Source organism: Ictidomys tridecemlineatus, chromosome 10, assembly GCF_052094955.1.
Source record: "Ictidomys tridecemlineatus isolate mIctTri1 chromosome 10, mIctTri1.hap1, whole genome shotgun sequence".
NCBI classification, from domain to species: Eukaryota; Metazoa; Chordata; class Mammalia; order Rodentia; family Sciuridae; genus Ictidomys; species Ictidomys tridecemlineatus.
In genome coordinates this window covers 132,146,432-132,158,188 of record NC_135486.1, presented here as the reverse complement: position 1 = coordinate 132,158,188, position 11,757 = coordinate 132,146,432, and the positions used below count along the sequence as shown (strand labels likewise).

Below are 11,757 nucleotides of genomic sequence, written 5' to 3'. Positions count from 1 at the left end.
CCAGTACACAAAATTCATGGAGAGGAATTCTCAGTCTTTCTCTAAGAATCTATTTACCGTATTTTACAGCAGAATCATTGCAGATTTGAAATGAGTTTTTAACTTAAGAGTTAATGACGGATCTGTCTACTTCTGTGGTGCCCATCGCCATAGCCACCCAGGCCAGGGAACCACTGGGTCCCAAGGGCAGGATCTGGAGGAGCCCGAGAAGCAACACTGATTTACTAAGCACCTACTATGTGTTAAGCACGTTCCATGGATTAATGCACGGAATCTACACCACGCCCTCTAAAGCAGGTTTCTCAGTCTCAGCACTGTGCACATTTTGGGTGGATTCACTCTGTGCTATGGTGGGCGGTCCTAAACATGGTCAGCGGCACTTCTGGCCACTGGATGCCAAGTGCCAGTAACCCGTGCCAGTACACGCAGCCCTACACTGCGACAAGCAAGAGTGTCTCCTGACAGTGCCAATCCTGCTGAGAACCACCTCTCCAAGGCAGCTCTCTCGTTGGCCCCTTTTACAGCTGGGAAGACTGAGGTCCAGACAGGTGAAGGCAGACCACCCACTGCACCAGTGAAAATCCCGGTGCCCTGAATGAGTCAGGGGCAAGTTGAGGCTCTCGCATGTTGATATTTGCAGTAAAAATGAATTTGTTCTTCTCCGTGGGAGCTAAACTCTTTGGGTTGCTAATTTCGTTTGCCAAGGCAGACGGTTCTGGAAGGGAAGCTGGGTGACTTGGAATGTGGGTGTGATAAACACTGCAAATTAAAAGAAAAGAAAAAACATCTCAATCCCACCAACGGGAGCAGATGCTGCGACAGGTCTTCATCTTGCAAGCTGGTTCGCAAGGTAACAGTGGGCTCTCCTCTGGGCCCCGGGCTCTGGCTGCCCCTTCATGCAACTCTGAGCCTGACAGCACAGGGTAGGACACCTGCAGATGGTGGCCGGAACCCCAACACCTCAACACTGCCCCCCCGTGATCCAGCGGTGGGTGCCGGGTACATTGCTCCTGGATTTCTGGGAAAAAAAAAATGTGCTCAGCCGGCAAGACCCACCCTGGTCTGCTTCCGAGGTCTTCCTTAAAAGGGCCCCCCCACTTCTCGGGGTGTGTAGAGCTGAGTGCTAAAGGGCACCTGCAGAGCCTCACCTGCCTCCTCTCTTCCCGCAGGCGCATCCCGACACAGTGACCCCGTTCCCTTTGCAACTTCTGCAAAACTCCCCAAAACTACAGCACTCCTCCCTCTTTTTATTCTTTCTGGAACGTAAAAGCTCCTTTTCAGATTTTTCTTCCAAACAAGGTAGATCTTCGCTCTTCTCTGGCCCCGGTCTCTCCATTTATACCACCAGTTGCCAGATGCAGGTCTCCAACCTTCAGCTCTGACGTTTGTTGTTGTTCTAAGAAGTTTCATCCATGACTTCAGGGTGATGTTTTCCGAGCTTTCTTGGCTCATTTCGTGATTCATGGCAGCTGCTCGGACAGAACTTTCTTCTTGTTTTTCCTTCCGACAGTAACTGACAATTTAGATAGCCACGTCATAATAATTAAAAATCAACCACACCGAATCCTGAGCTCTTTGTACTGGGCACTGAGCAGAGCACTTTTTGTACATTTATAAAATTTAATCTGCGTTGCAACCTGAATAGGGGAGGTACTGTTTACACCCCTATTTTGCAGATGGGAAATTTGAGGCTCAGAGGTGAACAGAGTCCAGAGTCGCCCAGCCACCATGTGGTCCAATAGGAATTGAAACTCTAAGCTTCATTTCTCTCTTTCTTATCTCAGAAAGAAAATCTCACCCATTCCCTGCTTTCCTCTAACCTCCCATGTGACAAGGACAATATCAGAAGAAAAGATACACGGAGGAAAAAAAATACACCATTTAGGATAGAGCTACATCCCATAGAACCTTTCTAATACACTGAAAATATCAGGTTAAAACAAGCACTTAATACCCACCGCCTACCAGACACCACAGCCCAGCCCAGCCGGCCTCCCAGGGGCTTAGAACGCTCACATTGGCCTACAGCCCGGCAAAACCATCTCACAGAAGTCAGTTTGATAAGGAAGCACTGGACATCTCATGTCACTTGTTGGATATTTCATTTAACCGCACTTAAAAACAGAATGGCTGGCCGGTACGGTAGCACATGCCTGTCATCCCAGAGGCTCAGGAGGCTGAGGCAGGAGGATCGCGAGTTCAAATCCAGCCTCAGCAAAAGCGAGGCTCTAAGCAACTCAGGGAGACCTTGTCTCTAAATAAAATACCAAATAGGGCTGGGGATGGGGCTCAGTGGTCGAGTGCCCCTGAGTTCAATCCCTGGTACTCAACAAAACAAAACAAATCACTCTCCCCCTCCAAAAAATCCCCAGAATGGCCGTCTGAGTTTCCTTTCACATCATCGTAAACTCGAAGGATTGTGAAGTCCAGCTGCTGTCCACTGGGGATCCTCTGTAGTGTGCGCCTGTGTGTTTGAAAAGGAGTCAGGTCCCCAACCCAGCAATGCGAGGTGAGGGGTGCCGGGGTCAGAACGGCCTTGGAAAATCTCATGATGATCCCTCTCAAGGGCCCACACTGGGGACCTTGCCCCCATGTCTCGAAGGACCAGCACATTTGTCTCCAGCGTCCGAAGGGTGGCTGCTTTTTGGCCCGGCAGCAGGAGAAACAAACTGTCAAAGGTGCCCAGGAAGGACGGGTAGGAAAACCAACATGACAGCGTCTAACAGTGACACAATGCCAACCGCCGGCCAGCCCTGCTGTGTGGACTGCCAATAAAATGTTCAGCCCCCGCGACAGTCCTGGGCCGTAAGTGCTACCACTGTCTCCATTCCCTGTGCCTGGAGGGCACACACGGGCCTGGCGGCCGCTTTCCCTGGATTGGCCCTGAAGAGCACGAGGCAGGCCCTGGAAACAGGGGTGGGCTGTTTGGGTGGGAAGATCTGGGAGCTCTGCATGCCTAGGTGAGCCAGAAAGCAAGATGAGGCTCCCTGGAGCCCTGGGCTCCTCCCTCTGTGGACTCCTCGCCTTGGGACCCTTCATCCCATGGAAAGCGCGAGTCCCAAGGTCGGAGCCCCATTTCCTGAGCCCTACGGGTAGTGCTGAGTTGTTGAATTCTTTCATACGATTGGGACCACTTTTGCCCTCTCACTCTGGCCCTGTCTGGAGATATTTATCACTCTGTTTTCAGTGGAGAGGTGGGTATCAGTGACATCCAGCAGATCCAGCCCAAGGGTGCTGCTCAACGCTCTACAAGGTACAGGACAGGACAGTCCCCTGGCACCCAAGAATCGTCCAGCCCCAAATGTCAACTAGCACCTAGGTTTTCCAACCTCTGCCTTAGGGAAAAAGCATGAAGGATGAGATGCGTTTTCATTAACACCAAATCCCCCCTCACCTCAGCCCCCCAAGGAAAGCTGCTGGTCTCCAGGAAGCTCTGCAGACCCAAGAGAAAAGGAGCCCCAGGTCTGAGGAGGCTTCAGACCCAATCAGGGGAGAGGAGGCGGAGGCTGAGGGAGGCCTCTGAGAAATGGCTCAGGAGCCCTTCTGAACTGGAGGGGACTTAGGAATGACAAAGAGCTCTTCCTCCTTCTTTAGGAGCCAAAGTCAAGATGGAAAGTTCTTTCCGACTCCTTTGGGGCTGCCGGACCACTGCTCTATTCCTCTGTGGAGACTGAGCCGCGCGGCTCCTGCGTTTGTCAGGACGACATATGGTTGAAGAATGGCGTTCGGCTCTGGGTGTGAATCACACCATCGTTGGGGGGAAGCATTTAAAGGTGCGACTGTAAAGCCATGTGCTTGTTTTTACATGAACAGCCACAATTTAAACATCCGAACGGGGACCGTCTTTGCACATTTGTTTCAGATCTGCTGGCACGGCGGCACTGGGGAACTGTTCCCTGCAAATGTCTCCAGAGCTAGTTACAAGATACCTGTTGAAGCTCTGAATCATCTCTCCTCAGTGCCCGGCTTTACCCCCCCAGCAGCTCCAAAGGTCCTGTTGGTTGGTGTAAGAATGGGGAACTTGTGCCAGGTATTTTTAAAATGCTCCCAGGTGACTCTCAGGTTCAGCCAAGTTAGATGCAAGAGCAGGACTGTCAGCTGACCTGATGGCCTAGCTGGTTTTTGGAAAGAACAAGGACCCTGACATCTGCTCTTTCCTTGGATTAAACTTCTCTGACTGCTACGGTGCAGATCTTGTCCCTGTAGGGTGGAGCCCTAACAGTGACAGAAAATGCTGCCTGTGACGGGTGGGGACTTCTAACACTGCAACCCCACCCAGCCGAGGACCAGGGACCTCCACCTAGGTGCTCACCCTCTTCCCAATCAGAGAAGGCAATTCTCCCCTGGGTGGAGGGGATAAAGGATAGCAAGAGTGCTGAGTGTACTTTAGGCCAGAGTGGACACACTTTTTCCATCAAAGGACAGATACCAAGTATCTGAGGCCCTGAGGAGCACCTGAGGTCTCTGTCGCAAGTTCTCAAATTGGCTGTTGTAGCAGAAGGCAGCTACAGACAGTATGTCTACGAACAGGTGTGGCTAGGTTTCAATAAAACTTTATGTATACAACAGGGAGTGGGCCAGATTTGGCCTATAAGCTGTAGCTTGATATAGGTTCTCAAAGTGGGCTCCCAGACCTGCAGCATCAGCAGCACCCAGGGACCTGTCAGAAATGCAAACTCTCAGGCCTACCCAGACCTGCTCAATCGGAGACTGTGGGGAGGAGATCCCGTAATCTGCTCCAGCCAACCTCTGACATTGATTCGTAGCTCAAGCATACTCTATAATCACTGGGGAGTTCTTTAAACTTTATGGTGGAGAAAGGGATATCCATGGCCCGCTGTGGTGACCTCCGGAGGTGGTACTCAGGCGTCAGTATTTCTTAAAAAGTTCTCCTGGGTTGGCCCTAACACACAGCCAGATTTCAGATCTCCTGGTCTAAGGTAAGGCCCCTCATGCAAACATTTAGATGGGGAATAGAACCCCCTTAAAATACCCAGAGAAAACAGCCTTATTTCTGATTAAGGGGGGTGGGAGGAGGCATTCCCGAGCTCCATCTGTGGAATCACTTAGCTTTCCAAGACCCAAACCTTCACGAAACATGTCACTCGCTTCCAAGGATGAAAAGTTCTGCCACAGTTAACTTATGTTTTCTTTAAATGTGAGGCATACCCTGGGGTAGTTTCAAAAGAGACTTGTTCTGAATAGCAGTGACATTGCTTAAAGCACAGTGGCAGTCCTCTGACCCCCGTGCCCGCCAGATCTTGTCTCACCCTCCAGGCCACCTGCCAGGGTTTGAATGGTCTCTCATTTTTGAGATAAGGAGACTGAGGCTCAGGGCGTAAGTGCAATGAGCAGAACTGTTCAAAAGTGACCCCTGAAGCTCAGGAAGGACTGTTGGACCATGGTCCATCTAGGACCAGTGCCCCTGGCCTCTGGGGTGGGGGGGGCTTCCCTCTACTGGAGAAAGATGTCTCTGGCTTCTGGCATCCCGCCCAGACTGGAGGTGTCCCACCAACAGGCTGCCTGCCCATAAAGTGGCGGCAGGACAGACACAAAGTCCTGGGTCACAGTGCCTGGCCGGGTCACAGCTCTCGAGGGATGGCAGGTGGAAGTCAAGCCTCTGCCTGTCTTGCCAGGGCCTGTCCTCGGTCATTGTTCCTTGCCCCCAAGTGGAGTCTACTCCTTAACCTATGGTGTGGGTCACTGCAGCGTCTGTCCTGAAGCCTGGTGCAAGGCCAGGTGTCAGATCCTAGTGAGAGGTGGAGGCGAGGCTGGGACCCAGCCAGAGGCCTGGTGGCAAAGCTGGGGTCTGAAATTGGGTCCTGATGACTTCATGTCCTAAGTCCCTGCTCCCAACCTGGCTGCTTGGCTCACGCAACATCCCCCACGACTCCTTGAAAGAAATGATGTTTACGTTGACGGGCACATTCTAGTGTGTTTACAAATCACCCTACTCTTAGGATGGATACAGACACCTTTGCCGGGGTGTTCTGGGTGTGCTTTGTTGGAATGAACAGCCTGGCATAGACACAAGCCGAAACACGACCCCAAGAGCAGGAGTGCTAGGTGCTAGGTGCTAGGAATACAGGGGAAGGAGTGGCCATGGAAAGGGGATCGGAGGGAATTTCTGGGAATGTTCTGCTTCTTAATCTGGTGAAAATTTACGCACAATTCAAGACACAAAAGAGTAAAAATGGTGTCAGGATTTTTTTTTTTTAGACTGCAAATGGACAATGGCTATCAAAATGGAAAGATACATAGGCCTGACACAACCCAGGGACTTAAAAATCCACTGCTGGGATTTTAGCTCCAGGACCATTTGGACACACTGGCCAAGAAATATGTGCCAGGAGGTTCAATCCAACAGTGTCTAAACACACACACACACACACACACACACACACACACACACACCCCAGAATCCACTCACTCTTCAGCAACAGGACTGATGACATAAATTCTCCCTCATCTCATTGACTTAGTGGAGTGTGATATAGTATGTGAAAAATGCATCTTTTAGAATAGGATTAAAGAGCTGCCAGTGCTCCCCCTGCCCACGAGGCCCCTTCAGGTCACTACGTGCACATGACAAGCACCCGTAAGCCACCGGTGGGGGAGGGCGGAGGCCTGATTTTGAAAACCCCGGTTCACCTTCCCGTCTGCAGAACACGCTGTCTCCGCGTCCACCATCTTCAAGGTTGGAGACCCGGAAGCCGTGAAGATGCGCCTGGGACCTCGCATGCTCTACCCTTCATCTGTCCCACTGAGCTGCTGAAGAGGGCCCAGTGGGAACGCAGGGAGGTGACAGTACCGTGTGGAGGGTACATGAACCCCAGACAGGTGCAGAACACGGGCCAGCGGGCTCCGTGCCCAACCTGACCTGCCCTTCTCAGTTCCCCAGGGACGTCATGGTCCCCCACGCTCCAGGAGACCATACAATCCCACCATTCGACCTCGGGGTGCCTCGGCCTGGGTGCCGATGCCCTTTGTGCTGCTCCTCCTCTGCTGTGAGGGGCGGCTGGGCACTGGGGGGCATGCAGCACACAGCTGGCCTCTCCCCACTAGATCCCAGGAGGAGGCCAAGTTGTGCGCTAAAGGGCCTCCAGGCACGGCCGTGATCCCTCGGGGCACCGTGCCATCCCCGTGGAGAACCTGGGTCCAACTGCTTTCATAAATCAGCAGGTGCCCCTCAGTGTTGACCTGAGGATGCACTCAGCAGTGAACGGTGCGCAGGGAGGCGGCACAGCCAGCTGGTTAAGGGCAAAGTCCGCTGTGTGTGGTCCCAGCGACTGCTCACCAGGCTCTATGGACTCAAGGAAGGACTGCATTTCCCAGCCGTCCTTCGAGCCCCCTCTGCTAGTTTCTTCCCCTGTAAAATGGGGAGGAATCCTGGGTTTGAGTCCTGCCTTCAGGACCTGGGACAAGGCCCGCCCCTCTCACTGCCTGGATCTCTCCTGCGCAAAATGGTAACACAGCGCCTTCAGGTTACAGGGTTGCCATGAGGGTCAGCGGGTACGGCCACGGGGACCTACTGGGTGGGTCATTAGTGCTCCCACAGGCCTGGGGACAGTGACTGGAGGATAGTGACCTTTCACAGAGGCTGGTGCTTACGATTCACGGGGACAAAGAGCTGCCGACGAACTCCTTGCCTCCAAGTCAGGCCTTTCCCGCGACCCTGCTGGGCTTCCTTCTCCCAGCCACGCTGGACAACTTAGGAAGGCGCGGTCTGCCACGGCCCTCCGACGCCCTAGGGCCTCACTGGGCTTGGGGACACTTCTCATAACGAGGCTGGGGGCTCTCATTTTATTAAAGGCAATCCTGGCAGGCATTAAATGTCCTGGTCCCCTCATTACCAAAGAGGCCACCAAGAGGCCAAGGGTGACCTTGAACCAAGACAGAAGAGGAACCCACCCTCCAATTCACCCACCAGCTGCCTTCGCAGCCCCAATAGGTCCAGCAGAACGGGACCCCACAGCAGAACCTCAGGTCCACTTTGGTCACCAAGTCAGAAGACACTGTCCTGGTCATGGGCCTGGTCTGTAACCCGGCATCTTAAAGGGGTGACCAGCAGTTAGGCTCCAAAGCCTGTACCCTGGAGGTGGGGCGCGCCTGCTCAGGAAGGCGGAGGGAGGCTGTGCTCTCTCACCCGCCGCCGGCTCTGCCGACTCTGCCCACCTGCCTGCTTAGTCGGGCCCCCGCTTCAAGCTCGCTCTAATTATGATTTCCAGCTCATTATGATAAGCCAACCACATTCTGTGCTGCTCTAATAAGGGGGAGGCAGAAACCCAGAGAAGTTTTCATAATGACTTATAAACTGGAAAAGAGAGAAAATTACACCCACGGAGCATCTGCTATGTGCTAAGTCCCTGCATGCATGTCATCTTACCCCGTCCTTCACAGAGCCAGGAGCCACATCTGTTCCCCAGTGCCTCACAGCCTTGGGCATACAGTAGGTGTCTGATAAACTCGTACCACCTACCCCCCTTACCATGGCCCTGACCCAAGGCTCTGGCCTCATTGCACAGTTTACTCTCTTCTTCAACTACCTTCTGGCCAGTCTGACCTTCTTCCACTTCTTTGACCAAAACCAGCCTATTCTACCCCAGGGCCTTTGCACTTTCCATTTCCTCTATTTAGATGTTCTTTCCCCTTATTTTTGCATAGCTGGCCCTTTCTCAGCTCATATTATGCAATTTAAAGTCCTTCTCCAGGCCCTCTCTGATGCCTTACTCTAGGATTAGTTAGGTGGTTATCAACTGTCTTACCCCAACCTGAATGCCAGCACCAGGAAAGGATGTATCATTTCTATCTTTCTGCTCTTGTTTCAATAACAAATGCAGCTCTTCAGGGTCAAAGGGCTGTCCACATGTTTGAGGGAGTAGTCATCTGGGTGCCCAGATTCTGGTCCAGACGACCTGGGTTTGAATCCTGCCTTCAGGAACTGGGACAAGGCACTCCGGAGGCTCTCATTGCCGGGTCTCTTCACCCACAAAATGGTAACAAACACGGCCTCAGTGTTACAGTGTTGCCATGAGGACGGGATGAGCTATTTCGTGCCCGACACTTGGAGCGGTGCCTGGCTCCGTAGGAAGCACTAGATGCGAGTTTGCTATTATTATGGTCAAATATGGCACGAACAACCCTGAGAGGGATTTTTATTCACATCTGATAGATGAAGAATAGAGTTAAAGGCATGAAAAGGTCTTGTTCAAAATGAGGCAGCTGCTAAGCTCTGGGAATCCAGCTTTCTGATTGCTAAGCCAAAGCTAGTTTCGCTAGAGCAAAAGGTTTCCTTGAAATGTCAGCTCACGCTGCGGCTGGCACCCTGCAGGCCCTGCGCTTGGAAAGGTCAAGCTGCTGACGACAGCGCTGGCTGGGTGGCTGAAGTCAGGACCAGGTGACGGCCGGGGACGTCTAGAAACATGCTCCGGGTGTCTGACGTCATCCCCCACAAGCCTTACCCGGGCGCTGGCCGAGCCCGAGCTGTCGCTTGCCCACGGCAAGGAAGCCTGGCCTCTGCTGGCTTCCTGCCCGTCCGGCCCAGCTGGGGCCCTGCAGGGACACGTGTGGTTGGATAAATCCTTCGCTCCTCGGTCCCCCACACCCCACAGGGATACGTCTGCAATAAGGCTCCATCCAAAGGCATCAAGTCATGCAACAGCCATTTCTTTGAGTGGGACACAAACCCCCAGAGGCTCCGGCAGCTGGTCTGGTCTTCAGAGGCTGCCTCGGGCTCCCAGATGATCCCGCCAAGTCTCACCACCTGGGCCAACTTGGGCAGCCTCAAGGAGAAGCTGAGAGGCAGGTGCCACCGGGGCTCAGGGCTCTGCCAGGAGAGCCCCGGGGTGACAGGTTTGCACTTCCATCTGCTGACTGCTGGCAGGAGGTCTGGCCTCTGCCCACTTGTAGGATCGACCGATGCCCCCAATCCACGGAGCCCTCAGATACACCAAGCGCCGGGCTGAGAAGAGCACACACTTCCTTCCCTGCTGTCCCCACTGCAGCCTGCAGGGCGGGAGCCAGGATCTAGACAGGAAGCCCAGACTGGGCCCAGCTCAGGGGCTTGGCCCAGGGAATGGGCCTCCCCGTCTACCCCACCCACACGTTCCACCGGCTCCACCTCCAAAATTACAGTCCACTCAGCTGCTTCTCTGAAGCCCTTCTGCCGCCTGCCTGGTCCAAGCCACTGTCACCTCTCTCCTGGCCCAACGCAGTCGCTTTCCGGAAGAATCCTTCTGCCACCGTCCTCCCTTGCTCTCCTGCAAGCCCCGGCTAACATCAGGGATGATGCTTTTCACTCAAGATCATGTTCATTCCCTGGTCAAACCGCTACAAAGGCTCCTCAGTGAACTGAGGGGGACCACAAAACTCTTTTCCCTCAGGGTCTGCTGGACCTGCCCTGCTAATTCTGCAGACTCACGTGGTCTCCCTGCTCTGGCCATCTGGGGGTCCCCTGGGAGAAACAGAGAGGGTCTCCTTGCTGTTCAAAATGGGTTCCCCCGGGTCTTGCTGTCAGAAGTTCAGGGGCCGCTCCCGACTTACAGGGCCAGTATCTGCCTCCTAACAAGATCCCCAGGGGATGCTCACGCACGTCACCCGCGTAGAGGTTCAGAGAGAGGAGCTGAGGAACCAACCAGCGTTAGTTGACCACTCCACCACTGGCCAGCTGAGGGACTTTAGTAAGTCCCAGTTTGATAAATTCCTGCAGAGGGAGGAATTCTCCTTGCCCCAAGAGAGGTCTGGCCTCTGTCCTGGGCCTCTGAGAGTGACCTCTCCCCCCTGGAATGTCCTGCCACAGAGGAGAGTCTGCGTGCTGCAGGGCTTTGGTGGCAGGTCATCCTGGCAATGTGACATACGATGGGACTCTAGGGCCACACGGCTTTAGTTCTAAGACCAGAGAAACTGATGACTAAAGGTATTAGCAGACCTCCGGAGGCGGGGCTGGAGGCGGAAGGAAAGACACTTGGACAGAGTGTGACTGGACCATGTCAAGTGCCAGACACCAAGACTCGGTGAGCATGCTCTGTGTGGTCACACGGGGTGGCCAGGAGGAGGTGACAGTAATAAGTAATAACTCCACCAGGGGCGGATGACTGGGAGCTGGGAGGCTGATGGAGACAGTCCTATGAGCCTCCTGAACTTGAACCTGTGGCTCGTACCTGAGATGAGGAAAAGTCTTGTGGGCACTGCTGTCTCCGACTGCAAGGGCTGAACCCATCGCATTTTCCCTCTCTGAGCTTCAGTTTCTCCAACTGAAAAATGGCCACAACACAGATTGACCTTATATGTTTGCTAAATGAGGATAATGAGGGCACAGGAGGTTTACGGTGGACATAAGTACCACTGTTGCCACTGTTTGGATAAGAAAATGGAAGATCAGAGAGGTAAAGCTATGTCTTCATAGACACACAGAAGCCACGTCTGGCCGACGTTAGCCACAGGGCCATACAGTGTCCCCAGGGGTTGCTAATGCCTTCTGGGAAGGGAAGAACTGTGGTGGTGTGGCTGAGATGGGGTCCCAGCAACCTGGTAAGGAAGCCACCTGAGTTCCTCCAGGGTCAGTTGCCCTCGCCCGCTTCTGTTCTCTTCTCTCTTTCCAAGATTCACATGGTGGAAGTTAGGCCTCTGGATCTCTCTTCCTGGGTCCCAGTTTTCTTTTCTCTGTGGCCCAAGCTGCATAATTTCTCTCAATCTCTCTTCCAGCTCACTCTCTTTTTCCTCTATCATCATCATTCTGTCATTCGGCCCACCCAGTGA

At 53.5% G+C, this 11,757-nt stretch overlaps 1 protein-coding gene across 8 annotated transcripts in view; it reads right to left on the bottom strand.

The window, feature by feature from the left end:
* Window positions 1-11,757, bottom strand: part of Syt17 (synaptotagmin 17) — a 59,425-nt gene that overhangs the window by 6,117 nt on the left and 41,551 nt on the right. The window lies entirely within an intron of this gene.